The sequence below is a fragment of the Ursus americanus genome, chromosome 2 (assembly GCF_024610735.1).
Source record: "Ursus americanus isolate L20-20 chromosome 2, mUrsAme1.1.p, whole genome shotgun sequence".
Taxonomy (NCBI): domain Eukaryota; kingdom Metazoa; phylum Chordata; class Mammalia; order Carnivora; family Ursidae; genus Ursus; species Ursus americanus.
The window spans coordinates 37,912,331-37,940,241 of record NC_142128.1 but is presented as its reverse complement, the minus strand read 5'-3'; the positions used below and the strand labels follow the sequence as shown (position 1 = coordinate 37,940,241).

The following is a 27,911-nucleotide window of genomic DNA, read 5'->3' as shown; positions in this document are numbered from 1 at the left end:
AAGCTTCTTCAAACATTTTTAGGATGGCTGCTTTCCCAACTCTCCCCTTCCTTTCAAACAGTTCCAAAATCTGTGTCCGTGTCTTTCAATCACCTTTTCTCCTTCAAGTTGAGATTTTCCTGGGTCTTAGTATGACCAGTGATTTTCAGTTGCACGGTGGACATTTTCGGTATTATGCTTTGAAACTCTAGATCTTATGTACTTCTGCGTACCCTGTGGTGGGAGACCCTGTGGTGGGAGAACAGGACTCCACCTTTTTGTTTGGGGGGATGGGGAGCAATTCAGACAAGGTGGGGCCTCCTGATTGCTGGGCGGGAATGAGAGTTCAGACTCCCCACTAGGCTTCTGCTGTCACCCCCTGGCTGGGGGGAGGTGGGACACCCTACCAGGCAAAGAGAAGGTTGGGGCAACATTATAGGCTATAGTGAAGGAGAGCGTCTGAGGCTGCTGCTGGGCACTGGGTCGCGGGGAAGTGGCCGTGCAGTTTTTGTTCAGGTCCCAGGAAAGGAAAGGGGAGGTGAGGAGAACCTGGGACTGAAGTCAAAGTATCCATTTCGTGAGCTGCACGGTCAGGGCAGGCCCTACCCAGTCGCCTTATTCTCCCCTTCTGCAGTGGGACCACCGGGAAGGGTGCGTGTGTGGTGGGGCGGGGGCGAGGGTTCCCGGACGCTCCCTGAACCCTCACTGGTCATTAACACAAGAGGCAGTGCGGGCCGTCAATCAGAGTCTGGCTCACTCGGAACATAGTTAGGGGGCTTCCCGGCCTGGTTTGGGTCCACCTGCCTCTCCCGGGGGGAGAAGGTCGTGGGCTTCCCAGCCCAGTGGTACTGGCTCAGCGCTCCCCCTGGCGGCCAGGCAGGGAAAACCACCTGAGTGCAGGAGCTGCAGTGGGGTGAGCAAAGGGCGAGGAGCCCCGGGCTGAAGCTGCGGCGCCCCGCTTCTGTGTGGTCGGGCTGCTCCTGGAGAGCTCTCTCTGCAGGCCCCAGCTCCCTAAACTCAGTGTGGAGCCCAAATTCAGGCCTTAGAGATTAAAGAACTCTGGCTCTTCCGATCCGGGTGCTGGGCTGAGGGGGCAGTGGTAGGTCAGGGCGATTTTGTTCCTGCAGGTGTGGCCCGGGACCGGGTACCCAGAGCTTCAGTGAGGCTCCGGGAGAGTTTGTGAGAAGAAAAAAGGTTGGGCTCGTCCGGGATTTGAACCCGGGACCTCTCGCACCCTAAGCGAGAATCATACCCCTAGACCAACGAGCCACCCCTAGTTACTGTCTACTTCTACTTATTTCTAGTTGGTCCCCAGGCCCTAGTTAACTGCCTCCCATCCCCACGCCCTGGTTAAGCGCCTCCTACTCCCCTGCGCGGGTGGCAGTCGCGCCTGCCCCACCTCTTCCAAGGCAGGATGCACCTTGGCCTCTTTTTACAGCACTTGCCTTTGGTACTTAGAGTAGCAGGGACGTAAGGCCAATTTCTGTCTTTGCCCGGCTAGCTCAGTCAGTAGAGCATGAGACTCTTAATCTCAGGGTCGTGGGTTCGAGCCCCACGTTGGGCGTGTGGTTTTGACTGCCAAAGAGGCCTTAAGACGGTGCAATGCAAGGAAAGTATTTCCTATCCTTTACAGAGGCTTTTAACAATCTAGGCCGGTAGCAGATGCTTCCAGCGAGACTCGTGCGTCACGGTGTGGCTGTCCGAAGCCTCGCACGCCTCGCACTTTCTCGATGCTAGAGTGAAGTGATGTAAATATTTGGGGCCACCCAGCTTTCGAATACCTGGCCCGAGAGAGACACAGCTGTATCTTTTCCTACATGAGTAATCCAAGAATGCCCTGCATCTCCTCATTTGACTGGGGAACAGGATTCAAACCCAGAGCTCCGAGTCTGTGTGTGTGTATGTGTGTGTTGGGGTGTGTCAGGAGGGGGCACGACTCTCTGGGTCCTGAGGGGGCTCCCAGGAGGAGGCTCCCAAGCAGGGCCACCCCAGTGCCTGAGGAGGGACTGCTCAGAATTTCCCTCCCCCACCCTGGCCTGGAGGTCGGTGGCCTCACATTTGGAGGGATTCTCAACTTTGCTCCACCCTCTCCAGGGAAAGGGAAATGGAGGCAGGGAGTTTTGTTTTCCATTTTGGGGGGAGAGGGAGAAGGAGGGTATAGGGTTCCCTTCAGCTGATTTTCTTCTGTTCTCTTGCAATGGTTTATGCTGTTAAAAAGTTATGTTATGTTAAAATGTTATGTTATGCCTGGTTCAATGTTTGATAGGACCGGGTTTTCTTTTTTCTTTTCTTTCTTTTTTTTTCTGGTGGGAACTGAGGCTACTCTGGGAGAGACACCACAGCGGCTGATTCACCCCTGCCTTGGACCCTTGGAGCTCCCAGTCCCAGGCCTGTGGCCGGCACGCCTACCAGGAGTCCCCACATCTCTCCCTTCAGGGCACTGTCCGTCTCCAGAATCTTTCCTGGTGTTCTTAGGGTAAAAGAAAGCTCAGTTTACTGGGTAGTTAGGTCCCTACATCTTAGTTGCTTTTTGGAAAAAAAGTCTTACCAACCCAGTACCTCTGTTAATTTCCTGTGGCTGCCGTAACAAGTTACCACAACCTGAGCGGCTTAAAACAACAGAAATATATTTTCTCACACTTCTGGAGACCAAAATCTAAAGTCAAGGTACCAGCTGGCCACCCTTTCCACTCTTGTTAATGACTCTGGGGAAGAGCCCTTCCTTGCCTCTTCGAGCTTCTGGTGGCTCGGGCCATCTTTGGCTTAAGGACCCATCACTCCAGTTTCTGCCTCCGCTATCATATAGCTTTCTTCCCTCCATGAGCCTCTGTGTTTCATATAATCATGTAATCTTTTTGTAAAGACACCAGTCATTAGGGCAGGGCCCACCCTATTCGAGGATGATCTCACCTTCACTAATTCTATGTGCAAAGACCCTACCTTCTGAGGTTCTGAGTGGCCATAATGTTAGGAGAAAACCATTCAACCCTATACATTACCTTTTTAAAAAAGATTTTATTTATTTATTTGACAGAGAGAGGGAGAGAGAGAGCACAAGCAGGGGGAGTGGCAGAGAGAGAGGGAGCAGCAGGCTGCCCGCTGAGCAGGGAGCCTGACATGGGGCTCGATCTCAGGACCCCAAAATCATGACCTGAGCCGAAGGGAGACACTTAACCGACTGAGCCACCCAGGCACCCCATACATTACATTTTTGAAAAAAAAAAAGGTAATTTTACATTTTTTTTAAATTAAAAAAAATTTTGCTTAAGTAATCTCTACACCCCAGAGTCAAGAGTCAGATGCCCTCCTTATTGAGCCAGGCACCCCTACCTTCTTCCTAAATAATAACTGTTTTCTACCAGGATGTGTGCACTTGGTGGGCCCTGTACTGCTTCTCCCGCCTTGAATCAGATGGCTAGTCTCCGAGTTCCTATTCCACATCGATTTTCTTGCACTGTTTGCACAAATACTGCAGAAAACCCAGCTTTGCAAAAATATAGCATCATCAAAAGTTGAAACTCGACTGCCTTGAGCTAGTAGTTCCCAAAATATGGTTTCCAATGGATGTCGAGTATGGCTGTTTCCCTCAGAACTTTAAGATATCCCTGGGAATTTTAAAATACTATAAAGGGGGGGCGCCTGGGTGGCGCAGCAGTTGAGCGTCTGCCTTCGGCTCAGGGCATGATCCCAGCGTTCTGGGATCGAGCCCCACATCAGGCTCCTCCACTGGGAGCCTGCTTCTTCCTCTCCCACTCCCCCTGCTTGTGTTCCCTCTCTCGCTGGCTGTCTCTATCTCTGTCAAATAAATAAATAAAATCTTTAAAAAATATATTTAAAAAATATTTAAAATACTATAAAGGGGTCTCCAGACACAGTTGGGAACCACAGAACCAAGCCAAAGGCATTGGCCTGAGTATAGAGGTTGCCTGCTTTCGGAACAGAAGTAGCCGGCATCAGAGCGAGCCTGTGCAGGTGGTCCCTTGGGCGGCGGTCTGGGAGTGATTGTTTTGGAAGTGGCTGGACCCTGAGCACAGTCCCACTTGAGGGTCCTATCAGTGTCTGAGTGACACCTTGACCCAGGCCAACCTTTTGTCAAGACCCAAGGCCTGCCGAAGGCGTGCTCCCTCTCGGTCTGAAAAGGCACCGCAGCCAGGCCCTGCACTGCCACTTCAGCCAAGGAGGCCTCTTAGGGTTGAATTTAGGACCCCTCACATCTAAAACAAGAAAAACATCCTTATGCCAAAAAAGTCCCTTTGGTTGGTGGTCCTTGGTGGCTCTAACGTCTTCTCTCCCTCACTTGTCTGACATACTAACTCGATATCCCTTCATGGGTGAGACGGGGCTTGGCCAGGGAGGAGTGTGCCCATCTATCTGGACTCTGGGACGCCAACTAGGGATCTTGTTTTAAGACCGGTCGGTCCCCTGGAGATGCTCCCTGTGCCCTGCAGCTTCCCTCCACCTGAGGACACTGGGATCCGCTGTCAAGAGAAACATCATCTCTCTCCCCCCCACCCCCATGCCAAATGGTGGGGAGGAGGGTAGGGGTGGGGTGGAGAGGACAGAGGGACAGTCTAAGCAGACAGCAAGTGCAGGTCCAGGCCTGCTCTGCAGACTGGAAGGTCTTTTCATCCCCGTCATAATGATGGGTCTCTAGGTTCCCGTTCCTTCCTGGCTTTGGGTGGACTTTGACCCCCTTAGGGGGCAACAACCTGGCCATCTGGAGAAGGAAAAGGACCAGAGAGAGGGCTCGTCTGGGATTTGAACCCAGGACCTCTTGCACCCAAAGCGAGAATCATACCCCTAGACCAACGAGCCAAACTGACCCTACGCTTTGTTATTGATTCTGTCCACTTGCTTTCCCCAGCTCAGGGGCAGCAGTGTCCCAGATGCCCACCCCAAGGCAGGAGGATTCAGCTCACCTTCCAGCAAAGAGTGAGGTTCCACACTGCCAGGCCCAGAGTCCCAAGGGCCAGTTTCTCCTGGACCAGGAGCTCCCTGGCACCAGGGACCTCCCTCCAGGGCCGAGGCTCGGGAACTTGGGCCGCCTTGGAGCTGGGCCCGGCTCCAGGACTGCGTGGGGGGTCCCTGGGGGACTCAAACCCGAGACTAGGGCTTCCCGCCTTCCCATCGGGGAAGCACGGGCTGTGGGCCTTGGGCCAAAACTGTGTCTCCTCTGTTAACAGAAAGGGGGACTAGGGTCCAGGGCAGACTCAGAGGCTCCTGTCCTCGGCCAAGCCCATCCTCTTCCGGGCTCAGCCCCTAAAGCGCCCGTGCAGTTCTGAGTCCCCCGAAGTTCCTTTCTTTTTTTTTTTTTTTTTTTTTTTTCCCGAAGTTCCTTTCTTTGTCCCGGCACTGGGCACAGTCTGGCAACCTTCCTCCCACAGTGGCATCCCGGGGCTGGACGGATGAGCAGGTCCTCGAGGCGCCACACTTATTGTCCCTCGTGGATGGGTGGTGGTTCTAGAAACTGACAGGAAAGGAAGAAGGTGGCCCTGACCCGACCTTGCACAGTATCCCCGGGGCACTGGGAGTCCGCCCCTGCAGAGGGTCCTCTGGGTCTTCCTGGTTCACGCCCCGAAGCGAGGAGTGTGTGGGGTGGAGAGTATGAGGGGTGGGGACAGGGGGAGGAGACCTTGAGAGTTTGAGACTCCTTCACGATTTGGACCCACAGATCAATGCTGTGGGGGGACTCATGCTCTAGGGACCACTGTAGAGAAGGGCATCTTGTTCCACTTACCTCTAATGACCTTGACCTCCATGACCCTGTCCTCCCAGTCTGCAAGAGGGTGCCAAGCTTCCCTTGTCCGACCGGTTGGGGGGAAGCCTGGATTCCCATTCCAGAGCTGGGAGGGAAGACAGCGCTTTCTCACTGTCCTTTCCTGTGTGCTGGATCCAGGGCAGAGGGACCATGGAGTTTCGGGGATTCGGTGCCACCCAGGAACCGGCTTCCCAGTGCTGCCGGGGCCCTGGGCCTCCTTCGGTCTGTCCCTCTGGGTCAGTGTGCCCCCTTTCCTGCCCATGTCCCTGAATTTCAGGCCAGGCGGTCCCGCCCCCTCGCTGCTTTCAGTCCTGAGGTTCTCAGCCAGTTTCAGGCAGGGGAATCCTATTGGAGACAGTACTGACCATGGGGGAGTTCAGTGGGGGAGAGGTCTTCTTGCCCCACCACTGCCCCCCTTTCCTATTGAAAGAGAGAAGGGGTAGTGTGCCCAGCTAGCTCAGTTGGTAGAGCATGAGACTCTTAATCTCAGGGTCGTGGGTTCAAGCCCCACGTTGGGCGTATAGCCTTTTACAAGCCTGGGTGAACAGAAGTAATGGTTTCAGGTGCTTAGGCCTTAACCTCAAGTTAGCACAACTCAAGATTTCAGGGTCTAACTCTGGGGAGACCCAAAGACCAAATCCCTGTGCTGGACTTGCAGCTGCCAGGAAGACCCCCAGCCTGGAACAGGTTGAAGGTGAGGCATGAGAGTTGCTCAGGAAGGGGTCTACATCTAGTCCCTTCCACACAGATTGTGGACCTGAGTTGGCTTTTGTATTATGAGATTTTAATGTGTTTCTAATCCATGGAGGCGTGGCAGGAATAGCTGGGGAATCATTCCTGCAATTCGAGGATCTCACACAGCATGCTCAGATGCCCACATACCCCCGCCCCCCAACATGGGTGAGTGTGTTTCCTAGCTATTTTGAAGAGACCAGGGCTGCCCAGTTGCCTGGTCCCCTGGGGTGGATGTGGTCCTTGGATCTGACTCCTTGGACCTTCCCAGAGTGGGTGCAGATGTGAATTAAATGTAAAGGAGCCAAGTCCCTTGCCTTCTGATCCTGGGCTTCTGAGTTCACTAGAGACACACAGGCCGCAATTCTCCCTTCTCCCCAGTTCACTCATAAGTGCAAGGAATTCAATCCTGTGAAAATAACCTTGAGTTTCAATCACAAACTGAGGACAGCTTGCCAGCTCCCAACGCGGTCTTTCCCAGCTGGGGTCAGGAGCAGGGCCCTGGTTTCTCCCAGGTGGTGGGGATGGGATCGAGAGACAGGGAGGGGCTGGAGCTATGGAAGGATGGGTGACACACCAGCCCTCATGCTCAGGGTCACAGAACAGAGTCCACAGGTGCAGGCAGCAGGAGTTTTTGCACCCACGAGTGTCTGTCTGCTCATCCCTAGACCAGGAGAAGAAACCTGAAGCCCTTCCTTTAGCATAAGTTTCAAAATTTCCTCCTCCATCCCAGGAGACCCAGTCCTAGGGTGGCAGGTGTCCAAAGTGGCTGGGCAGCTGGAAAGTTCAGAGAAAGGAGAAGGGCTCCCGTTCACCTGAAGCTGGATCAACATGGAGAGAACCCCTCCAGTCTGCTCCACAGTCTCCAGCTAACTCATGGGACAGAGCACTGAACTCCTGATCCACTCCCTTTGACAGAAAAAATCAGGGCTTTAGAAGCCAGAGTGGAACTTCATCATAACCTCCTTGCTGTTGGGTGGTGGCCCTTGCTGTAGCAACCAGCCTGTGGAGAACCAGATGTTTCCATGTGCATGAGTGCAGCTGATGTAGGTTGGACGCAGAGGGGGTCCCACAGGACCAGCCAAGAGGGTCGTTGGCTCCGTGCAGCCTAGAAACCAAACGTGAGCAGAGAGGAAGTGAGAGCAGACTTTGATGAAGACATAGAGTAGGTCCAAGCAGAATGTCTGGCAGACTCAGAAGGGAAAGAAGAGTGAGTCTTGTCTTTGCTTGGGGCCTAGGGTTTTTATTGAGGATGGTGGTTCCCTGCATGTATCTTCTCAGGCATCCAGGAACACAGAGGAGTGTTTAGGGGTTCCCCGTAAGTAGCTTATGCCTCGAAGCCAGTGCTCTTGATGAGTCAGTGGTCTTGGAAAACATTCGTGAGGACTCCCACTGGGGCGGAAACATCTAAGTTTCACTCCTTAGATGTTGTCTGTTGTGCTGGAAGACTCCAAAGAAACCATTAACTCCTTGACCTTTACAAGGAGAACATACATTATCTGTCCTATAAGCTGTGTGAGGCGGGGGTGTAGGTCCTAGCAAGAATGCAAACAGGAAAAGGACTGGAAAAAGCAGTTTTTCGTGGGTCCCTTTTAGTTTCTCTGTCTCGCAGCCATCCAGGTGGCATCCCCAGGCCTCTAAAATACCTGGTGGAGCCCTAACCAGCCAAGGTATGACCAGGGAGCAGGATTCAAACATCGATCTCAGGGGCTTTGGAGTGGCTCCGGATGCATTTTCCAGGAGAGGCAGGGGTGGGGGTGCAGGGACAGAGGACGCTGGGCCGGAGGCTGGGACAACCGGCTGCATGTGCTGCACCAGCCCCACGTCCTGATGGAAAGCCTCTGGTCGGAGTCTGTGAAACTGTGCCCCATAGGGGTGATGGTGTTAAAACTGTCACCAGCAAGACTCCCAGTGACAGCCAAGAGCTCCGGCCAGTTTAGACCAGTTTGAGCTCCACCACTGATTCACACCTGTGCAGACAGACCGTGGAGTGCATGGCAGTGACCTCTGCCTCATTATAATGTTACACTCTGGGCCCCAGGAGGAGCACAAGCTTCATTCGTATAACATAGGACACAGTATAGGTGTGTTTTCTAAGTACTGCTACACAACCTTATGCCTGTGCGCCTCCCCCCCCCCACTCCGCCATGTGGGGATTAAGCTCCCCTTTCTGAACATTTATCCTAACCCTAAATAGAAGAAACCCACTCACCCCCACTTGGGGAGTCATGGCTTTGGAGATGACTCCCCATGATCTCCTTATTTGCTGCAAATAAAGTTTCCTTTACGTGACAACTCCCGCTGGTGTAGGGTCTACCTGTAACTCACCAAAGAGCCAACTCACATGACCCTGTGTCACCGGAGCACATGGGGAATGGAAGTGGGGGTCACTAGTGTCCTTGGCCTCTGACAGTTGCAGAGCCAGGGTTGAGCTGGGGGCCAGTGCACCCTCTTCTGTCTCAAATTAGCCAGCCTGGGGGTTTCCCAGGGAGAAAGGGCCATCACTTCCCCAGTGTGATTGTCCTCACTTCTTTTAAAAAGATTGGAGCAGTAAAATACGGGCTGAGCTGATTTATTCCAGGAATGCAAGGTTGGTTTTATGTTCAAGAAAATCTATCAAAGTAGTCAACGTATTGATGGAATGAAAAAGAAAAGTCACATGATCTTCATAAATGTTTGTAAAAACACTTGATGCCATTCACACCTGTATTATCACACCTGGTTTTTATTTTCTGTATTCCATGAAGGTTTGACGTCTGGGGGGGGGGCGCTTGCTAGCTGAGGAGAGACTGCCCCTGCTCCCCAGCTAGCTAATTCCTAGAGATAATAAACAATTTGCCTGCTAACAGGCTTTTCATATGCAAACCAACCCATTTTGAGTCCATACCCCACCCACCCCCCTCCTTAACTGACGCACCAGCTCGTATTTCCCCTGCTCTAAATCACCCGGGGTCAGATAGGAGACAACTAGGGACAGCCCCTATGTCCCATATCCCACCGAATTATCCAATCTAGCCAGCCCTAAACTGTTTACCCTGCCTTGACTTGCCTTTCCCACGGTGACACTTTGCTGAGAACTGCGGGAAGTTCCCAAGGGCGTCGTCACCCACCCCGTGGGGCTTGGGGATCAACAGGGAGAACCAGAACTCGCCACGGGCACTTCCTTCCCCCGCGCCCAGACTGGCAGCCGAGGAGCTGGGCGCATAAAATGGAACCATCGTCTCTTCCTTCCACTTTCCTCCTCCTCAAGAGATTCGAGGGCACACGCCTACTTGACGCTAGTCCCCTTCCTCTGGTCTGCGCCCCAGCCACCATCCACAGTCCCCACAACCCGCACCTCCTGAAGACTCGGGTTCCCCTGCAGAGCGAGTGCTTTTTCAGCTCGCGGCCTCCGGCTCATCCAAGCCCCTCGTCTTCCCCTACCCCACAATATGCTCCCAACTCCCCTGCGGGCAAGAATCGATTCCACATCCTGCTCCGCGGATCCATCGTCCTGGGACTGGGCCGCTCTGCCTCTGCCTACCTAGGTCCCCGGGGTCTCCCCACGGCCACCCCAGCGCTCAGCCTCCCGCTTGGCTTCCAGGAGCGACTTGTGCCTGCCGGGGAATGAACCGGGGTCACCCGCGATACAAACAGTTGTGAGAGAAGTATTAAGAGTCACTATTGTGTGTGAGGCTCGTTGGTCTAGGGGTATGATTCTCGCTTCGGGTGCGAGAGGTCCCGGGTTCAAATCCCGGACGAGCCCGAGGTATGCATCTTTGCTCTCCGCTCTTTTACCGGGTTATCTCGAGCTCAGAAGCGGAGCCTAGGCTCTCATCCAGCCTGGCGTCCTGGGGACCAGACGCAGCCGGACAGCTTGCTGCTTGTGGGTTTTGGGGGAGAGCGGCGAGGCTTCGGGGTACAGGCTGGCCACTTTGGGTGGGGAAGAGCCACGGTCAGCTTGGCGGTCAGCCGGCCTGCGTGCCTCAGGAGTACCCCGGCCCGCGCCCAGCTCCTCTGCGCTCCGTGGCCCTAAGGGCGCTCCTCCCCTCGCTGGACACCTGTTTCCTTCCGCCCTCCCCATTGAGACGTGCTGCTGTAAATGTATAAAATGCACGTCGCGTTTTGGAGACCTGTCACCAGAAAAGTAAGATATCTTACGTGTTGAAATGATATTTTGGATATACTGGCTATGTAAAATACATTATTACCATTAATTTTACCTGTTTCTTTTGACTTATTGTTAATATTTTTTTAAATGTGCTGCTAGAACATCGTGAGCTCCTATTAGTGGCCTGCAATAATGGACCGCGCTGGGCCAGACGCATGACTCTCCTTGCGGTGGATAGAGGTCCTGGGTGCAAATGCTGACTGAGTTCATGATTGTTCTTTCTGATTTAGGGACCACAGCCCCGGGATGGCGGTGGTCTAGGCTCTGGACAAGATGCTTAGCCATGTGGGCTTTACTTTCAACAACTGTTAAACGGGTTCTGATTCAGAAGGATTTATTTAAAAGACTGTCTTTTCTGCCACCGATTTGTAGTGCAAACTTTTTCACAAATTAAGAGTCCAGGTATATGTTGTTTTAATACTTCACTGCTTTGTTCCATGGTCTGTTTATGCTTTTGCCCAAATCAGTTTAGCTTTGTGGGCAAGTCTTGATATCCAGGAGTGTTAGTCTCCCAGATTTGTTTTGTTTTGTTGGCTCTTGGCACTTTCATGTAAGTGTGAGAATCAGCTGGTCAGTTTACACAACGATAGTGATTGGGATTTTGATTGGTATAGCACTGATTCTGTGGGTCAGTTCTGGGTGATCTGACATCATTACAATATTGAGTCTTTCAAGCCATAAGCATGAAGAAGCTCTTCTTTATTAAGGTCTTCTTTAACTTATAATAGTGTTTTATATTTTTCTGAGATAGCTTGTGTACATCTTTCCTCAGAATTTTTACTAGGTATTTGATGTGGTTGATACTATTGTAAATTATATCGCTTTGGATATAATTTTCTATTTTTTGCAGATATATGAAAATACAATCAATTTTTATGTATTAATCTTGGATTCAGTGACATTGTGAAACTCACGTGTTATTTCTAATCCATAGAGTATTCTATATATTCAAGCATGTCATCTGTGAAAAATGGCAGTATGACTTACTTCCCATCCTTATCTGTACCTTTTAATTACTTTTCTTGTCTTATTGCACTAACTAGAACCTCCAATAAAATGGAGATGTGATAGAAGGCATTCTTGTTTTGTTCCAGAATTTGAAGAGAGAAGCTTTCAAAATTCTTCTATTAACTATGTTTGCTGCCTTTTATTTTAATAGTTACCATTTGACAGTTATGGTTGCTGTGTAACACTGCCAAGCTTGGTGGTATAAATATGTTTTGGAGCACTTGGGTGGCTTGGTCACTGAGCATCAGACTCTTGCTTTGCTTGGGTGGTGATCTCAGGGTCCTGGGATGGAGCCCTGCCTCTGGCTCTGTGCTCCGCTCCGCAGGGACTCTGCTGGAGATTGTTTCCCTCTCCCTCCCCCTCTGCTCCCCCACCCCACCCCGCTGTCTCTGTCTCTGTCTCTCTCTCTCAAGTAAATGGGTAAAATCTTTAATGAAAATAAAGTAAAACAACGTTTTTATCCTTATGGATTCTTTGGGTCAGGAATTCAACAGGGAATCGCAGATATCACCTGTTTCTGTTACATTGGAGTTTGGGAAAACTTGAATTCTAATAGCATCTGTAGACTCCTTTACTCACATGTCTGTCATGTGCACAGCTCAGCTGGGACTGTGGAATGGAACACCTACACATGATTTCTCCATGAGGCTTGGACTTCCTCATGGCACAGACGCTCCAGGCTAACTGAATTTCTTACCTAGCAACTTTGGGACTCCCACATGCTTGTTCTGCACAACAAGATGGAACCTGTGTTTCTCTTGATGACCCAACCTTGGCACCTCTACAGTTTCACTTCTGCTATATATTTATTGGGTGAAGAAATCACTGAAACTCAAGGGGAAGCGATACAGACCTCACCTCTCAGTGGAAAGAGTGGCAAAGAATTTGTGATCATTAAAAAAACCCAAACCAGCTTTATCAAGCATAGGTGATGTGTAACAGACCGCACACATTTAAAGTGAACAGTTTCGTAAGTTGTGACATTTGTGTTTACCCAAGCTGTTACCACAGTCAAGGTAATGAGCATATGCCTCACCTCCAAAAGTTTTTTTATGACTCTTTCTTATCTCCCCTCCTACCTCTCAACATTAGTTTGCTGAAGTGTTTGTTTGTTTATTTTTTTTTTAATCAGGAAAAGACATTGAGTTTGTCAAATGCTTTTACTGCATGTGCTGAGATGATCATGTGGTCTTTCTTTTTTTAGTCATAAAACGTACATTGATTTTTTTACATGTAAACATTCTAGAGTCATGGTTTTTTTTTTTTTGAATGTCAGAACTTTAAAGATTTTGCTCCTCTGTCTCCTAGCTTACATTATTTCTGAGGAGAAATCAGCTTTTATTATTACCATTCTTCCTCTGTAAGTAACATATCTCATTTCTCTGGCTGCTTTTTTTTTTTTTTTTTTAAAGATTTTATTTATTTATTCGACAGAGATAGAGACAGCCAGCGAGTGGGAACACAAGCAGGGGGAGTGGGAGAGGAAGAAGCAGGCTCACAGCGGAGGAGCCTGATGTGGGGCTCGATCCCATAACGCCAGGATCACGCCCCGAGCCGAAGGCAGACGCTTAACCGCTGTGCCACCCAGGCGCCCCTCTCTGGCTGCTTTTAAGATTTTTCTCTTTATCACTCACTTTAAGCAATTTGATAGTAATATGCCAAGGTGTAGTTCCCTTCATATTTCCTGTGCCTGAGGTTTGTTCAGTTTTTTTAGGGGGAGAGGTCTGTGGATTTATGGTTTTAGTCAAATTTGGAAATATTTGTTATTTTTTCAAATATTCTTCTGTCTCTTCCATTTACATGTGGTCCATTTATGCACATTAGGCCACCTGAAATTTTCCCACAGCTCACTAATGTTTTGTTTCCAGTCTTTCCTCTCTGTGGATTTTATTTTAATAATTTCTATTGCTATACCTTCAAGTTCACTAATCTTTTCTTTTACCATGTCTAATCTGCCACTAATCTCAGCCAGTGTACTTTTTACCTCAAATATTGTAGTTTATCTATAAAAGTTAATTTGGCTATTTTTTGTTTATAGCTTCCACGTCTCTACTTAACATTTTCAATCTTTTCTCTAGCTTCTTGGGTATGTAAGTGTATTAATATCCTTGTCTACTAATTCTATCATCTGCTTTATTTCTGAATAGTGACTGTTAATTTATTTTTTCCTGACTTTGGGTATATTTTCCTGCTTCTTTTCATGTATGCTAATTTTTTATTGAATGCCAGATGTTTATAGTCTTACTTTGTTGGGTGCTGGGCATGTTTATATCCTACACATGCTCTTGAGCATTTTTCTAGGATGTGGTTAAATTTCTTAGAAACAGTTTTATCTTTTGTGGGTCTTGCTTTTATGTAATTATTTTTTTAAGACTTTATTTTTTTAAGGTATTTATTTATTTATTTTATTTTTTAAATTTTTATTTATTTGTTTATTTATAGCATCTCTACACCCAACACGGGGCTGGAACTCATAACATTGAGATCAAGAGTCACATACTCCCTGAACTGAGCCAGCCAGGTTCCCCTAGGGCCTTGCTTTTAAACTTAGGTAGATGGAACTAGGACTTGGCCTAGGAGAGGGTTTCTCTTTGCTTCATAGACTGCCCAGGGATGGAAACCACAACAAGCAAGGACCCAGACACTCAATATTGGGGTCCACAAAGGATGGATGTCCTCAGCAGCCATAAGCACAGTTGGTCCATGGTTAGACTTTGCTCAGGTTAAGCAAAGGATTTGAGTCTGACTCCAGGACTTTGCTTTTCTAGAGGGAGTGAGGCTGAGGCTCCTCCTTGTCCTAAAGAACCACAGAAAAGTTCCCAGTGTCTGGCTAGTGCACTCGGTAGACCGCAAAGCTCTCTCCCAGTCTGGGTTTGGACCTCCACGCTGGCCTTTTTCCTGGGCTCATTGGCCACAGCCTATCCCATTTTCCCCAACCTCAGAAAGGGTTCTCAGTTCCAAGCACCCGCATCAAGATCTGCATTGACAGTGCTTGGCCCATTTATTGCTCAGAGTGCTAGGGAATCGCTGAGAAAATCAGCTAATGGAAGAAGGCGATTCCCATCCCCCCCTTCCTTTCCGGGGTCATGTGCCCGCTGTGACTAGAGGACCTAATTGAGAGCTACCGAGAGTGGTGCTGCCTGCATTATATTCGGGGACGATGCAAATTCCTGACAATTCTTTCATGGCAGTCTTGCGGCGGGTGCGGTACGAGAACGATCGATCAGGCACCCTCTCCCGGGTCAGGTCTCTCAAAATGTAGACTTTGTTCAGGGCAAAACGAACCAAGAGCCGAGGTCCAGCGTGGGAGTCTCTGGCCTCCGCCAGCTGTGAGGGTCTTTGCAGTGTGTGTGTGTGTGTGTGTGTGTGTGTGTGTGTGTGTGTGTTGTGAAAACAGAAGACCCTCCCTCGCCTCGCCGGGTATAGACATGTGTTGGATCCAGTAGTTCACAGAAGCACCAAATCTGAGGTGTCGGCATCCACAATTGGGGGATTGATTAACGTTAAAGTCGGCTGATCAGCAGCAGCATCCCTCAAAATCTAATGTCCAAGGTGGGGCTCAATTCTACAGTCTTGAAGCGAAGGGTTTAACCGAGCCTGGAAACTTCAGCAACCCCCACCTAGTCACAGGACTTAGGGAGGCGCCAAAAAGTCCGGGGCGAGTCAGGCCTTGAGAGAGGTGTGGCCGATCCTGGAATCTACCCCTCCAGGCACAGAGAGCCTCAGTGCAGCCGGAAAGGTCTGGGGTTGCGGACAGGTGGCCCCACGACCTCCTATCCCGCTCCTCCCCCACCCCCATCATCCCAGACAAGGCGTGAGGAAATGGGCTGCCACCCGGGGTTGGTATAGACAAAGATGCTTGGGGCCTGGCCGGGGCGGGGGGGGGGGGTGTTCCGGGGAGTGCGTGTGTGTGTGTGTGTGTGTGTGGGGCGCCAAAAAGGGTTGCGGCAGGCATTGATGTTCGGGGGTGGACCCGGATCCACTCCGCGGATGGCTTCGTGGCTGGTTTGTGGCCGAATTGGTCCCCAAGCCTGAGGGAGGGAAAGACAAAGTCTCCCCCACCCTCAAACTTGATTCGAATAAGTCATTAAGTGGACACTAATTGTGAGTTCCAGTGTTCTGATTTCTGTCAGGATGACTCACTCCATGCTTCTTCTGAAATATCAGAGGTCAGATCATGTTCCCGCTTGTTTCTTGTCACCACCAGGGTCCGGCCCTGTGGTGGACACCTGAAATTTCGGGACTTCTGCATCCTCGGTGCCACACCCCACCCCACCGGCGAGACTTAGGGACACAGCTCTGCTAGGGAACACTAGAACCTGGTCCTGGTCCAACAGGCAAGGCTGTTGGTGGAAGAATTTTCCTCGGGGTCCGGTTGTCGTGTTTCTCAATGAAGAGAGCCACCCGTGGTGGATCCTCCTCTAAGGAGTTGTGGGGTTTTGGGGAAGGGAGTCTAGAATTCGCTCTTGGGATTGTTACTCTGGGACCGCAGAGTAACAGAATTTGAAGGTATGTATGACTGTCCTCTTCTAGATGTTTCTTTCTTGAATTGGGGCCCAGATTGGGAAGAAGATCTGCCAGGTATGGTCCATAGGTCTTTCTCCACTCTCTATTAACTCTGTTCCTGCCCCCCCCAAACCTCCAAAGTGCTAGAAAAGCCACCCCCCCATGCAGGTTCCACGGATTAGGACCCATTCCTCAGCCCTTTACCTGGAAGCCGGAAGAATTAATCCAAAGGGCTGATGGGTGGTGGGCTCAACTCCGCCCATCAGCAGCCAAACCAGCCTGTGATTTCCACTCTGTGAGACGCCCCTCACCCCCCCCCCCCGAGCTAGCTCCGGTGGGCTCCCTCCCCGACGCCCACCAGGTCCCTCCTTTTATCACCTTCACGGGTGTAAAGACACACCCGTGCGCCAACCTCAGGCGTCCTAGGAGGTGCAGCGCTCAGTCGTGGCTGACAAGAGAAACCACCCAGCACAGGAGTGCCAAAATAGACTCACCCTACCCCGGGTGGGACTCGAACCCACAATCCCTGGCTTAGGAGGCCAGTGCCTTCTCCATTAGGCCACCGGGGCGTGCTCCTGGCGCGCAGGCTTCCGCGTCAGGACCCGCCCCCTTCCTCACTGAAGCGAGGAGCCCGTGGGCGGCGCCACGTGTCTCACGCGCGCAAGCTGCGAGGGCCCGCGCGCTCAGGGCGACGTCTGTTACGGCGTTTGGCTGTGCGGCGTCTTCGTTTAGAATTTCCCTCAGGTCCCTTCCCCTGCGGCGAGGTGGGCGAGGAAGAGTCACCAAGGACAGAAAACGTCGTCGTCTCCTGGCTCTTTGGTTTAAGGTACGGTGCTTGTTTTGGGGGCGACCGTCCGTGCGCCCGAGTCTTGGGCGTCCCCAAATGTCCAGATTCTGTTGGCTTCAGGTGGAGGCAAGCCGGGAAGGTGTCCCAGCACAGGCTAGGTGGTCGCTGAGGCTTTTTCCTGCTGGGGAGAAGTGTCCCTCACTCCGCGTCGCGCCGAGGGGGCAGAGGGACCCTGGTGGGAAGGACCCCGACACCTGCGGACAAGAAACGAGGTGGGGGGATTATTGGGAACCTCCGCCCGCGCCCTCGGACTGGCGCGGCCCCATGTCGCACCGCAACGTGCCGACTCGGTGAGCCCAGACCCCAAACACAGCCCGCGAGCGCGCCGAGTCTGTCCGAGCTCGGAGGGGATGGCTCCGTTCCTCCGCTGCGGCGGCGGGGGCGCGTCGTCTACGGTTCAGTGATTGGAACCCCGTTCCCAGGCCTGGGGGGGCAGGTCCTCCATGTCCTCGGGTCGCACCCCCAGAAGCTCTGCAGCCAAGTCATCTGAGGCCTCAGAACAAAGGACAGAGCGCCCGAGCTGCGTGCATGTCGCCCGGCTAGCTCAGTCGGTAGAGCATGAGACTCTTAATCTCAGGGTCGTGGGTTCGAGCCCCACGTTGGGCGGGGTCTACATTTTGGGCGACAGCAGGCTTTCAACAAGTCCTAACCCTGTTTAGAGAGATCTGCCTGAGAAAACAAACTTCCTGGTTGCTCTTTCCATGAGGAGAAGAGAACACCGTGTTTGCGTGTAACTCTTACCTTCAAGGGAGACATTCTGAGGAACTTTCTCTACCTTGGGAGTTTGGTTTTTTAGGGGTTACACCCAAGTACCGTGTTCTCTTCGCCTCATAGAGGAGGGTAAGGAAGGTGGGCACAGAGGGAGTAGGGCCACCTGCATGTGGGAGGGAGATCAGAGGGCCCCAGAAATTGGCGCTTGTCACTGCGGTCAGATTTAATTTTAAACGTACCCTTTCCTTATTCCCTGAACTGTCCTCACCATCACCTGGGCTCCTGGCTTTCTCTCTCCATCCCTGCAGGGCCAGGGGGTTGCACAGGGCTACTGGGGGAAGGGGAGGCAGCCCACTCCTGTGGGTTTGAATAGAATATATCTGGAAAATGCTAGGAGGCCACGTCTTGGGGTATCATCTAGATTATTTTCTTTTATGGGTTCCAGGTTGGTGTGGGCCTCACGATAGATGGTAAGATTTGTTCAAGCTGGGAGCTTGAACAGAATGTCTAGGTGAAGGCCTCAGTTAAACCCACAGGTCCAGGGCCCTAAAAGGTGCGCCCAAGGTGGACTTCAAGCCATGTCCCTGAGATAAGAGCCTCAGCTCACCCTTCTCCAAGGGCAGCAGCCTTAGTGGGGATAAGAGTAGTGGAGTCTCAAAAGGAAGCAGAACCGGCCGGGAAGCAGGGGGACCAGGGAGGACCCTCAGCCCCCTCCACCTGGTTCCCACCTTGTGGGAGTGTCTAGGGTCAGGGGTCCAGGTGTGAGTCCATGCTGGGCTTCGAGGCTTTGGCAGACAGATGCTCAGGGCCCAGGCCGGTTGGGAGGAGCAGACTGGCCGCTGTCCTTTCACTGGGGCTCTGGAGTCAGGGCTGCCGACATTTGAAATCTAAGTCTATTCCTCTGGCAGAAGCAGGGTGTGACAGCAGACCCTCAGTTAGTGGGACAATGGAATACTGACTCCTGGGTCAGTGGCCCCTTCCTGCCTGACCCTGTGCCCACTCCCCTTCTCCTCTGGAGACAGATCATCTCTTCCTCTGGGTTCCCAGGTGCAAGTTCTGATGCCTCCCCCCCCCAACACCCCCATCTGAGCCTACCCTGTGATATGACAACCTTATCACCCACCCACAGAGAAGGTGTAGGATATGTGTCTCATTTAGTATGAGAGGTGCAGGAGGCCCTACCGACTGATCCTGACTGACCCAAAGCAGATTCGTGCCTATGGGTGAGGCAGGGAGACCCAGTCCCTAAGGGAAAAACCTTGGCCCCACCTATATGGACCTGCCCCTCTAGGCTTGGCTCTGCCTGTCTATGCCTTCCCCTAGATATGAAAGGTGCAGAAGGTGCAGAACACAAATCTTGGGCAGTTCTTTTAGGATTGCAGGAGGGTTATAGGACTAGACTCCACTCTTTCTGGTTGGACTCCACAGATCTGGACCCACAAAACCCAGCCTCTCAAGGACATCAGTTTATCCATCTGTTAAGTGGGGATAATCACAGCTCATGACTCAAAGGTTTTTTGGGATATTAAATTACTTCTATTTTGTATAAAGCACTTAGAACAGAGCCTTGAGACTGAAGCATTGACTCCTGTCTGAGCTTCCAGCCTGCTTGCCCACCCCCCACCATCCTGAACCAGGCAACTCTGGGGTAGGGGAAGCCCAGGTGTTCTGGGGCCCCTCTTAATTCTCTCCTCTCCTGCCTCCCCACTTCGCACTCCTCCTGAGCCCTCGGACCTGAGTGGCCTCTTGTCCCAAACTGGCAGACCCTGGCTTTGTGCCACTCCCTGCGAAGGAGCTGGATCCCAAGGGCTGACCTTGGTGTTGGAGTTCAACAAAATATTTTGAGGGAATGAGGGAGGACTTGAGGAATCAGGCCTGTTTTCCATCCCCCTGAGAAAGGGGCTCAGGCTTCCATATTCCTGGAGTGGCCTCAAGCTGACACACCCTCCTCCTGCAGCCTCAGGGTGTGCTGGGACTTGGGGGCATCAACAGGTGAACCTTAGATTTCATCAAGGCACAGAGAAGGACTGGACTCCAACTTGGCGCCTTGCACCATCAGGGGTCTCAGCCTGCGTCTGACCTTTGGGGTCAGGGTCGAGGGTGATGTATGAGGCTGGAAATGTTGTCCACAGTCTGGTCCAGATCCTAGTGTTGTCCACATTCGAGACTCAGCTTTAATGCAGAGATTCAGCAAAGACACCCATATGGTCACCAGGTGAGCTCCGCTTTCATCTCTTATTCTCAGGGTCATAGCTTTGAGCCTCACATCAGTTAGATCTTTTATTGCCCGTTGTGGTCCACTGAAGGCATTGAGGATTCCCGCCCACATGGGTTGTTCCTCTGCTCCCAGCTATCCACTCCTGCCTGAAAAGTGCCCTGTTGGGTGCACAACGTGTGAGGTGATAAAAGCAGATTCCTGCTCAGCCAGGAAGCCATGCTTGGTTCCTGCCCTCAAAGCATGTGCCCCTCTGGACCCCCGTTCCTGAGATCAGGGAGAGTAGCCATTCCAGCACCCATACCCAGGACAGGGGAAGGACCAGTGCACTTTAACGCTGACACCAAGGACTTCCTCGCTCCCTGTTAGCAAGGTACCCGGGAAGGAATTCCACAAGGGTTTTCCTCCTCTGGGAACACAGCAGGCTGTCCCTAATTAAAAGACAAGACAGTCTGAAAACCTAGGCTCCTCTGGGATTTGATCCTCCTGCGTTCTAAGCGAGGATTATAGTCTTGGAAACTCCTTTTGCTGCCAACCTCTCCTCTCTCAGCAGCGCTGCCCACGCTCCAGTCCTCATGGGGTCTTAAGGGGGGAGAGTTTGATTCAGTTATCAATGAAGTAGAGGGATATAGGGGGTCCCAATTCCCAATATTCGGTAGTTTGGGAATTCCATATTTGTTCTGTCTCCCGGTCCTGGGCCAATTTAGAGGGCTTCAGCCCAGGAAGATAGGCGCTGCCGATTGGGGGCAGAGCAGCGTTCCCGGTTTGCGACCGACTGCGGGCGAGCTGTGCCCCCCGCAGTTCACCGTGGGCACTGCTGCGATTCTCTCTCCTCTGGGTCCCAGCCTGGGCTGCGCGCTGCAGTGATCAGGACGCGTAATTGGGAAGCGGTGGGTTGTAGAGCTGCGGCTGGGCGGTCTTCCCGCAGCTGGGCCAGCTCGGGGCCGTACGTGGATTGGTTCGTGAGCTTGTTGATTTAGGTGGCAGAAAGAACCCTCTGAAACCTGACAGCAGCTGCGAACCCGCGAACGCCTAGAGCCGGCTTCACAGGCGCACACATTAACAACTGAGCTATCGGGTGCGGTCGGCCTTTCCGCGTGCGTCAGCTGCACAAGGGGGGGTAGGTAGAGTGTGGCGGCTCGTTGGTCTAGGGGTATGATTCTCGCTTTGGGTGCGAGAGGTCCCGGGTTCAAATCCCGGACGAGCCCCTGCGTCCATCTTTTCCCTTCCACGTTTTCAGCGGAGTACGGAGCCCACCAGGCTGAGGCTCCGGATGGCTCAGCCCGTGAGGGACCTAGGGCTCCCAGTAAGAATCTCCGGAGGCTGGGATCCCGCGGTAACCGGGTTAAAGGGGACTACTCCGGGAAGTAGGAGGAGGTTATTTAAAAGACGGGAAAATGCATCGTGGGCTGCTGTAGGGATACGGATTGTCTTAGTTCGAGATGATCCCCGCTTAAGTCCCGGGTGAGCCCTACTCTTAAGTTGCCTTTTTTTTTTTTTTTTTGGTGGGAGATGGGAGAGAGGGAGCGAGACCCGGGATTCTGCGGGTAGAACTTCGTTCCCCAGGGCCTTCCCAGATGAGAGCGCTAGGAAATTCGCGCCATGGATCCGGAGGGGTGATGGTCAGACAGTAGAAAGCGAACCCGGTCGTCCAGATTTGCCGGATCCTCGCGGGTTGGGTCACGCCTGGACACGGGGACGACACAGAGACAGCAGAGTGCCTAGAACCCGACCCCCGACCGCGGGACGCAGTCCCCTGCCCCGAGGGCGGGGTCCTTGTCCTCGCCACTACCTGAGGACCAGAAGACCCGCCTCGTGCCCCTGCTGAGAAGGGGCGGGCATCACTACGCCGGCCTGGGGCGGGGTCTTATTCGTGGCCTGATGCACCTCCCTCCAGGGGCCAGCGCCTCCTGTCGGATGGCACCTAGCGCAGGACGGCTGGTTTAGTCAGCATAACAAAGCGACTACTTAGCGTCAGCTTCGGGGGTTGTAGGCCCCACGTCAGAAACTGGATTTCTCGGTTTGATCTTGCCAGTGGCGGGAGAGGGGAGCGCAGCCTGGAGGAGCGGGGGCAAGAGGCGGAGGCAGATGGTGGCGGCTGTTTCTTCCATGCACTCCGCACGCCTTTAGTAAGCACGCACTGGGTGCCACACCGTGGGGGTGCGGCGTTTTCCAAAGCGGGCTTCCTAGTGACCTGGGCTCAGCACCCTCCACGCGCCGCCGCTCCGCTATTGAGCGGTCCAGCTGCCCCGTCCGACGGGAGCTCCTCACCGGCCTCTGCCGCCAGCGCGCTGGCAGCCGGGAGGATCGCCTGCAGCGGACCGAAGGGCGAAGGGCGGCGCGGGGACGCCTTGACATCCTGCCGGGTGGCCGCCCGCCCTTCAGCGGCGAGGCCACCGTATAGGCGGCCCGCGGGACCCGCTCCCCACTTTGTGGGCTCAGGGAGCGCTGGGCTCCCTCCACGCGCACGGATTCTCCAGCTTCGCCATTCTTCACTAGTCTGAAACCCAAGTCCCCTCCGCGCGCTGCTCTGCGTGTCCCGCCCCGGATGCCACAATGGTCATAAAGGGAAATCTGGAGCCTAACTTCAGCGTGGCTCGTTGGTCTAGGGGTATGATTCTCGCTTAGGGTGCGAGAGGTCCCGGGTTCAAATCCCGGACGAGCCCTCCTTTTTGTGGGTCAGAGCTCTAGCCTGAGATCTCTGCGCCACACGCCGAAACTCCACCCCGGGAAAGGTAACTTTGAAAGGCCTCAAGCTAGCAGAGTGCCGCCCACCGCTGCTTTTAAAATTTAATTGCGGCCCCGTCGCCAGAGCCCCGTCTCCAGATACTACTTTGTCAGTGGAGTTCGAGGCACCGAGGTGGGAGAAAGAGGTTTTTCCTTCCTGTGCACTGGGAGCCCATTCTTCTCCAGACCTACGCCTTTGGCGCGGCAGAGTCCCGGGCTCAGGAGTCCAGGAGCTTGAGAGGCCGTGGACTTTTGGCGTTTGCAGCCTGGCTGGAGGGGCCTACAGAAGCCAAGCCCGGCACTCCTCAGCTGGGCTTGGCCTTCTGGGGCTCTCCCCTGCCCCTTCTAGGGCCCTGACCCTCAGTGCCAGGCCCCGTTGGAGTCCCCTCTGCTCTTTTCTGGGGCTCCAGCTGTGTGGACTGGGGTCAGCTTTGCAGAGCGAGAAGCGGACGGGGTCCCGCCAACACAGGAAAGCTTGAAAATCTAAGCACTTGAAGAACAATAGTGGATATGTTGTTGGTCTGAGGCTATGATCCCATGTAGTTATATCCCCATTCCTTGTCGCATCAGCCCAAACGTCAAACAGATGTTAACACTTTAAAACTGTGTTAGAGAATCTTTCACACATGAGACTAAACCCTAGCAAACCATGTTCAAAAGCTCTACAGGGGTGGACATCTGTTCTGCTGAACCTAGAGGCTGCAATGCATCCAGACATCGAATTCCTATAAAACACTCCCTCAGTACCTGGGGCTGAGAGGAAAGTGGGACTCAGGGGAAGGGAATTAACTCCTCCAGCCTTTCCCCCTTGTCAGGCCCAGGGGCCCAGGGAAAGTCCTCCTGTGGAGTCACAAGCACTTGCAAGCAGATGCCTTCAGCGTGTGTGTGTAAAGAAGAATGCCAAGGTGTGCCAAGAGCATCTGCCTCCAACAGGATCGGAAGGATGGTTATGCTGGAGAGAAGGAATCAGAAGAATGCGGCAATGGAGAGGACCATGGTGTTGCACAACTGTTAGTGGCATGGTCTTCCATTTTGTTTAGGATGGTGAGTTTGAGAGTGTTCCATGAACTAAGGATCATGAATGATCCAATTCTGTGTACTTGAGGACCAACTGGAGGGGAAAAAAAAAACAAAACCCTCAAGTAGAAGATTTAATTTAAACGGTAAATTAACGAATGATGTGGTAAGTCCTTGAGCCCCTGGCAGAAGTAAACAATTGTCTGTGGAGAAATACACTTTTATTCTAGATCTCACAAAAATCCCTACACTACGAAATTTACAAGGAAAATGGGCAATTCACAAAACAAAAACAACAAGGAAATAAGGCACCATGAGCAATAACCAAGCAACAACAAGCAATGGAAATAAAACGGCAAAGATTTTAGATGCTAAGATTACTAGACACAGACTATAATACAACTATTCTTACTATGCATAAATAAATGAAAACTAAAATATCTTTGAAAACAGAAGCTATGTAAAATGATCCAGAAGACTGCAAAAGATCTAAATTCTTCTAAAAATAAAAATACACAAAAATTGAAACAAAATTCAATAGATGTGTATAACAGTTTAAAAAGATGGAGAAAAAGTAAACTAAGACTAGGTCAGAAGAAATAATACAAAAATAAAACCCTAAAATATCCCAATATGATCGCAGATTAAGCAACACACTTCTAAAAATTCCATGAGTTAAGGAAGAAATTACAATGAGATTTAGAAATACTTGGAAATAGGGGCGCCTGGGTGGCACAGCGGTTAAGTGTCTGCCTTCGGCTCAGGGCGTGATCCCGGCGTTATGGGATCGAGCCCCACATCAGGCTCCTCCACTATGAGCCTGCTTCTTCCTCTCCCACTCCCCCTGCTTGTGTTCCCTCTCTCGCTGGCTGTCTCTATCTCTGTCAAGTAAATAAATAAAATCTTTAAAAAAAAATTAGAAATACTTGGAAATAAATGATGAAAACACTGCATACCAAAACCTGTAAGATATAGCTAAAGCTGTAGTTAGAGGGAAATTGATAGCCTTAGTGCATATAATAGAAAGATTGAAAACTAATGGCAAGAAGTTAGAAAAAGAACAGCAAAAATAAACCCAAAGAAGTTAGAATAGGGAAAAAATAAGATATAAAATTAATGAAGTAGAAAACAAGCATACTATAGAGATTAATGACACACACTCTGTAGGCAAATCTTGGGGCAAAGCTTGGGTTATTGATAAAACTCTGCAAAAAAATGATTAAGAAATAAAGGAAGAGACACGCAACACAAAGCAGGGCTAAGAATGACTTCACAGTCATTGCATAACTTAAATAATGAAAGCATATGCTAAACACCTTTCTGAAAATTTAGAGAAATACATGTTTTTTTAAATTAAAAAACATGCCTTCATGGAATCAAAATGGAGCAAGAATGTAAATGATCTTAAAACTAATAAAGAAAGTGAATCAATAGTCAAAAACTATCCTCCAAGGAAGGTTCTCGACTCAGATGGCTTCAGTGGAGCACGCTACCAAACATTTAAGAAACAAAATTTTTATCTCACACAAAATCTTTCACAGAAGAGCACAGAACCCCACAACACATTTTAGGAGGCCAGCACAACTCTGGCATCAAAACTAAACACAGGGACCCCTGGTGGCTCAGTATGTTGTGCATCTGACACTTGATCTCAGAGTTGTGAGTTCAAGCACCCTGCTGGGTTCTGTGCTGGGCATGGAGCCTACTTTAAAAAAACAAACCATAGACAATATGCAAAATAGTTTTAAAACCATAGTCTATAATCTCACTCATGAAAATGGATGTAAAAATCTTAAAATATTAGCAAACCAAATCTTATGACATATAAGAAGAAGAATATACCACGGCCAACTCGAGTTTATCCTAGGGAGTGGAAAGTTGATTTGACATTAGAAAATCTATTGCTATCGGCAACAAATTCAGGAAAAGTATTCAATATAATCTAACTTCCATTCATGACTTTTAAAATGCTTAGTAAACTAGCAAAAGGAGATAATACCCATAACTTGCCAAAACCATCTACAAAATACTACAGTAAACTTCATAGTTGATAGTGAAACCTTGAAGTTTTCTTTGAGGTTGGAGATGCAACAAGGTTGCTGATGCTCTTTCTATTGAACATTTTCTCAGACAAACTGGGTTACTCATGGGTTGTTGATGGGAATGTAAAACGGTCCAGCCACTCTGGAAAACACTGTGGCAGTTTCTTTAAAAAACCAAGTCCCATAACTACCATGGGACCCAGCAGTTGCACCTTTGGGTATCTGTCCCAGAAAAATGAAGACTTATGTTCACACAAAACTCTGTACTCTGATGTTTATAGCTGTTACATATTTCTAACAGCCAAAAAAACCTGGAAATAATCCAGATGTCCGTCCAGGCGTCAGTAGGTAAACTAACTGGTACGTCTTGTCCTAGGCCTTCTCCCCTGTGCCCCTCGCTCTGTCCCCCCTGCACCTAGCTGCTGGGGCTGCTCCTCCTGCACCTGACGCCAGGTCTGTCCCTGCGGAAACCGGGCCCAGGCCAGTTCCCCAGCTAGAGGCCATAGGAAGGTGAGGGAAATCCTGGATTTGCAGCACACCCTTGCTGCTGCGGGGAGCTCCTGTGGGACCCTACTGACCCGCCTCTGGTGCGCAGGTCCAATTCATTACTTAGCATAGTTCCCATCACCTTCAGATCAGCCCACCAGCTACAGAAGCCATCCATGGGTGCCCGGCTAGCTCAGTCGGTAGAGCATGAGACTCTTAATCTCAGGGTCGTGGGTTCGAGCCCCACGCTGGGCGGTTTGTTTTCTTGGTTTGGAGCGCGAAACTGGGCAGAAGACGATTAGGGAGCAGTTTGGGTGCGCCACAGGACGGCAGCGTTTCCACGCAAGGCGTCCCAGTGACCTACAATCGAAAGACTGGCAACGCTGCCCCGGGGACAGGCTGGCTTTTGCCCCAGAGTGCGTGTGAGCCGCATGCTCGCGACTGCTAGGAATGTCTAAGAAGTGACCCCATGACGGTGCAGGGACGCATGGACCCTCTGCCTGGCTGGGGGCTTGTTGTTCTGTGAGCGCTGGGGCCACCAGATTGGGGGGCACAAGCGGGCTGCTCCCCACTCTGTGGGCTTCTTCTGCGCCCACTGGCTCCTGAGCTCAACCTTTTCCTGCTGGTCTGAAATCTGAATCTTCTCCCCGCGTCACTTCCTCAATCCTACTTGTCCCAACCCCCGGGTCGCCACGAAGTCATAAAGAGAGCTGGAAGTACTTACTTCCATGGCTCGTTGGTCTAGGGGTATGATTCTCGCTTAGGGTGCGAGAGGTCCCGGGTTCAAATCCCGGACGAGCCCTGGCTCTTTTGGTACAATAACTTCATCCTACTAGAGATTGAGGAACTGTCGGCAGACCTCAGCCTTTGCGCGACGAAACAGGACAATGCAAGAAAAGATTAGGACAATGCAAGAAAAGATTAGAAGAAAATCTTTAAAACCCTCCAGCTGGTTCCAGGTGCTTTAGAAATATTTAATTGGAGTCGTAGGACTCCAGAAGTGCAGGTAACCCCGGGGCAGGACACTCCTCCCGGGGCTGTGTCAGGTGTAGTCCAAGGCCGGTTTGGGGAAGGGGAATCCAAGAGAAGCAATGCTTCCTCGAAGTCACCCCTTTGAGGGTTCGAGTCCAGCACTTCCCTGCTGAGCACCTGGGAACTTATCCGCCAGCGCTACTGGGGGCGGGGGGGGGGGCGTGACCCACTTTGAGGAGGTGCCTGGGCCGTCCTCCCCTCTTCCCTTTTCTTTCCACACCTCCTCCCTCCATTTTCCTGTCCTTGCCACCTGGGCGTTTCCAGGCCTGCCCTGGTCCTGCTACGGCCTGGGGACCAAGTGCGGTCAGGACTAGGGTCCTGCGCCCCTCTCAGAACGTCAAGCTCTGAGGTCCAGGAGATTGGAGGTCCAGGTAGGGTTTGACTTTGACCCCTAAAGAGTTTCAATCCTTGAGAGTTGCTTTCCATACAGGGCACAGGGTACCCGCTTTCCCGGCAATGGTGGGCCGGGGGTGTAGCTCAGACTGAATGTCCTCTTTCTTCCAGAGCCCACGCAGGCCCCCGAGGCTGCCTGTCGAGTTAGATTTCCCAGGGAACCATCTCTGTCCTAAGTAGTTGTTGTTCTTGTTTTTTAAACCTTTACTTATTGGTTTGAATAAATTGTTAACAGCTTTAAGGAATTACTACGAAGAAAAACATTCCAAGAAAGACTCATGATTTCCAGTAACACAAATGGGCGGGAT

At 51.5% G+C, this 27,911-nt stretch overlaps 11 non-coding genes across 11 annotated transcripts; 8 read left to right on the top strand and 3 right to left on the bottom strand.

Moving 5' to 3' along the window:
- Positions 1–1,176: 1,176 nt before the first annotated feature.
- Positions 1,177–1,248, bottom strand: TRNAP-AGG (transfer RNA proline (anticodon AGG)). The gene has a single exon. It is a non-coding gene; the product is annotated as a tRNA-Pro (tRNA).
- Positions 1,249–1,470: 222 nt separating this feature from the next.
- On the top strand, positions 1,471–1,543 carry TRNAK-CUU (transfer RNA lysine (anticodon CUU)). Its single transcript has one exon. It is a non-coding gene; the product is annotated as a tRNA-Lys (tRNA).
- A 3,179-nt stretch (positions 1,544–4,722) lies between these two features.
- On the bottom strand, positions 4,723–4,794 carry TRNAP-UGG (transfer RNA proline (anticodon UGG)). The gene has a single exon. It is a non-coding gene; the product is annotated as a tRNA-Pro (tRNA).
- A 1,389-nt stretch (positions 4,795–6,183) lies between these two features.
- On the top strand, positions 6,184–6,256 carry TRNAK-CUU (transfer RNA lysine (anticodon CUU)). The gene has a single exon. It is a non-coding gene; the product is annotated as a tRNA-Lys (tRNA).
- Positions 6,257–10,142: 3,886 nt separating this feature from the next.
- TRNAP-CGG (transfer RNA proline (anticodon CGG)) lies at positions 10,143–10,214 on the top strand. Its single transcript has one exon. It is a non-coding gene; the product is annotated as a tRNA-Pro (tRNA).
- A 6,415-nt stretch (positions 10,215–16,629) lies between these two features.
- On the bottom strand, positions 16,630–16,702 carry TRNAR-CCU (transfer RNA arginine (anticodon CCU)). The gene has a single exon. It is a non-coding gene; the product is annotated as a tRNA-Arg (tRNA).
- An 811-nt stretch (positions 16,703–17,513) lies between these two features.
- TRNAK-CUU (transfer RNA lysine (anticodon CUU)) lies at positions 17,514–17,586 on the top strand. Its single transcript has one exon. It is a non-coding gene; the product is annotated as a tRNA-Lys (tRNA).
- A 3,456-nt stretch (positions 17,587–21,042) lies between these two features.
- TRNAP-UGG (transfer RNA proline (anticodon UGG)) lies at positions 21,043–21,114 on the top strand. The gene has a single exon. It is a non-coding gene; the product is annotated as a tRNA-Pro (tRNA).
- A 1,386-nt stretch (positions 21,115–22,500) lies between these two features.
- TRNAP-AGG (transfer RNA proline (anticodon AGG)) lies at positions 22,501–22,572 on the top strand. Its single transcript has one exon. It is a non-coding gene; the product is annotated as a tRNA-Pro (tRNA).
- A 3,788-nt stretch (positions 22,573–26,360) lies between these two features.
- TRNAK-CUU (transfer RNA lysine (anticodon CUU)) lies at positions 26,361–26,433 on the top strand. The gene has a single exon. It is a non-coding gene; the product is annotated as a tRNA-Lys (tRNA).
- A 475-nt stretch (positions 26,434–26,908) lies between these two features.
- TRNAP-AGG (transfer RNA proline (anticodon AGG)) lies at positions 26,909–26,980 on the top strand. Its single transcript has one exon. It is a non-coding gene; the product is annotated as a tRNA-Pro (tRNA).
- The last annotated feature ends 931 nt before the right edge of the window (positions 26,981–27,911 follow it).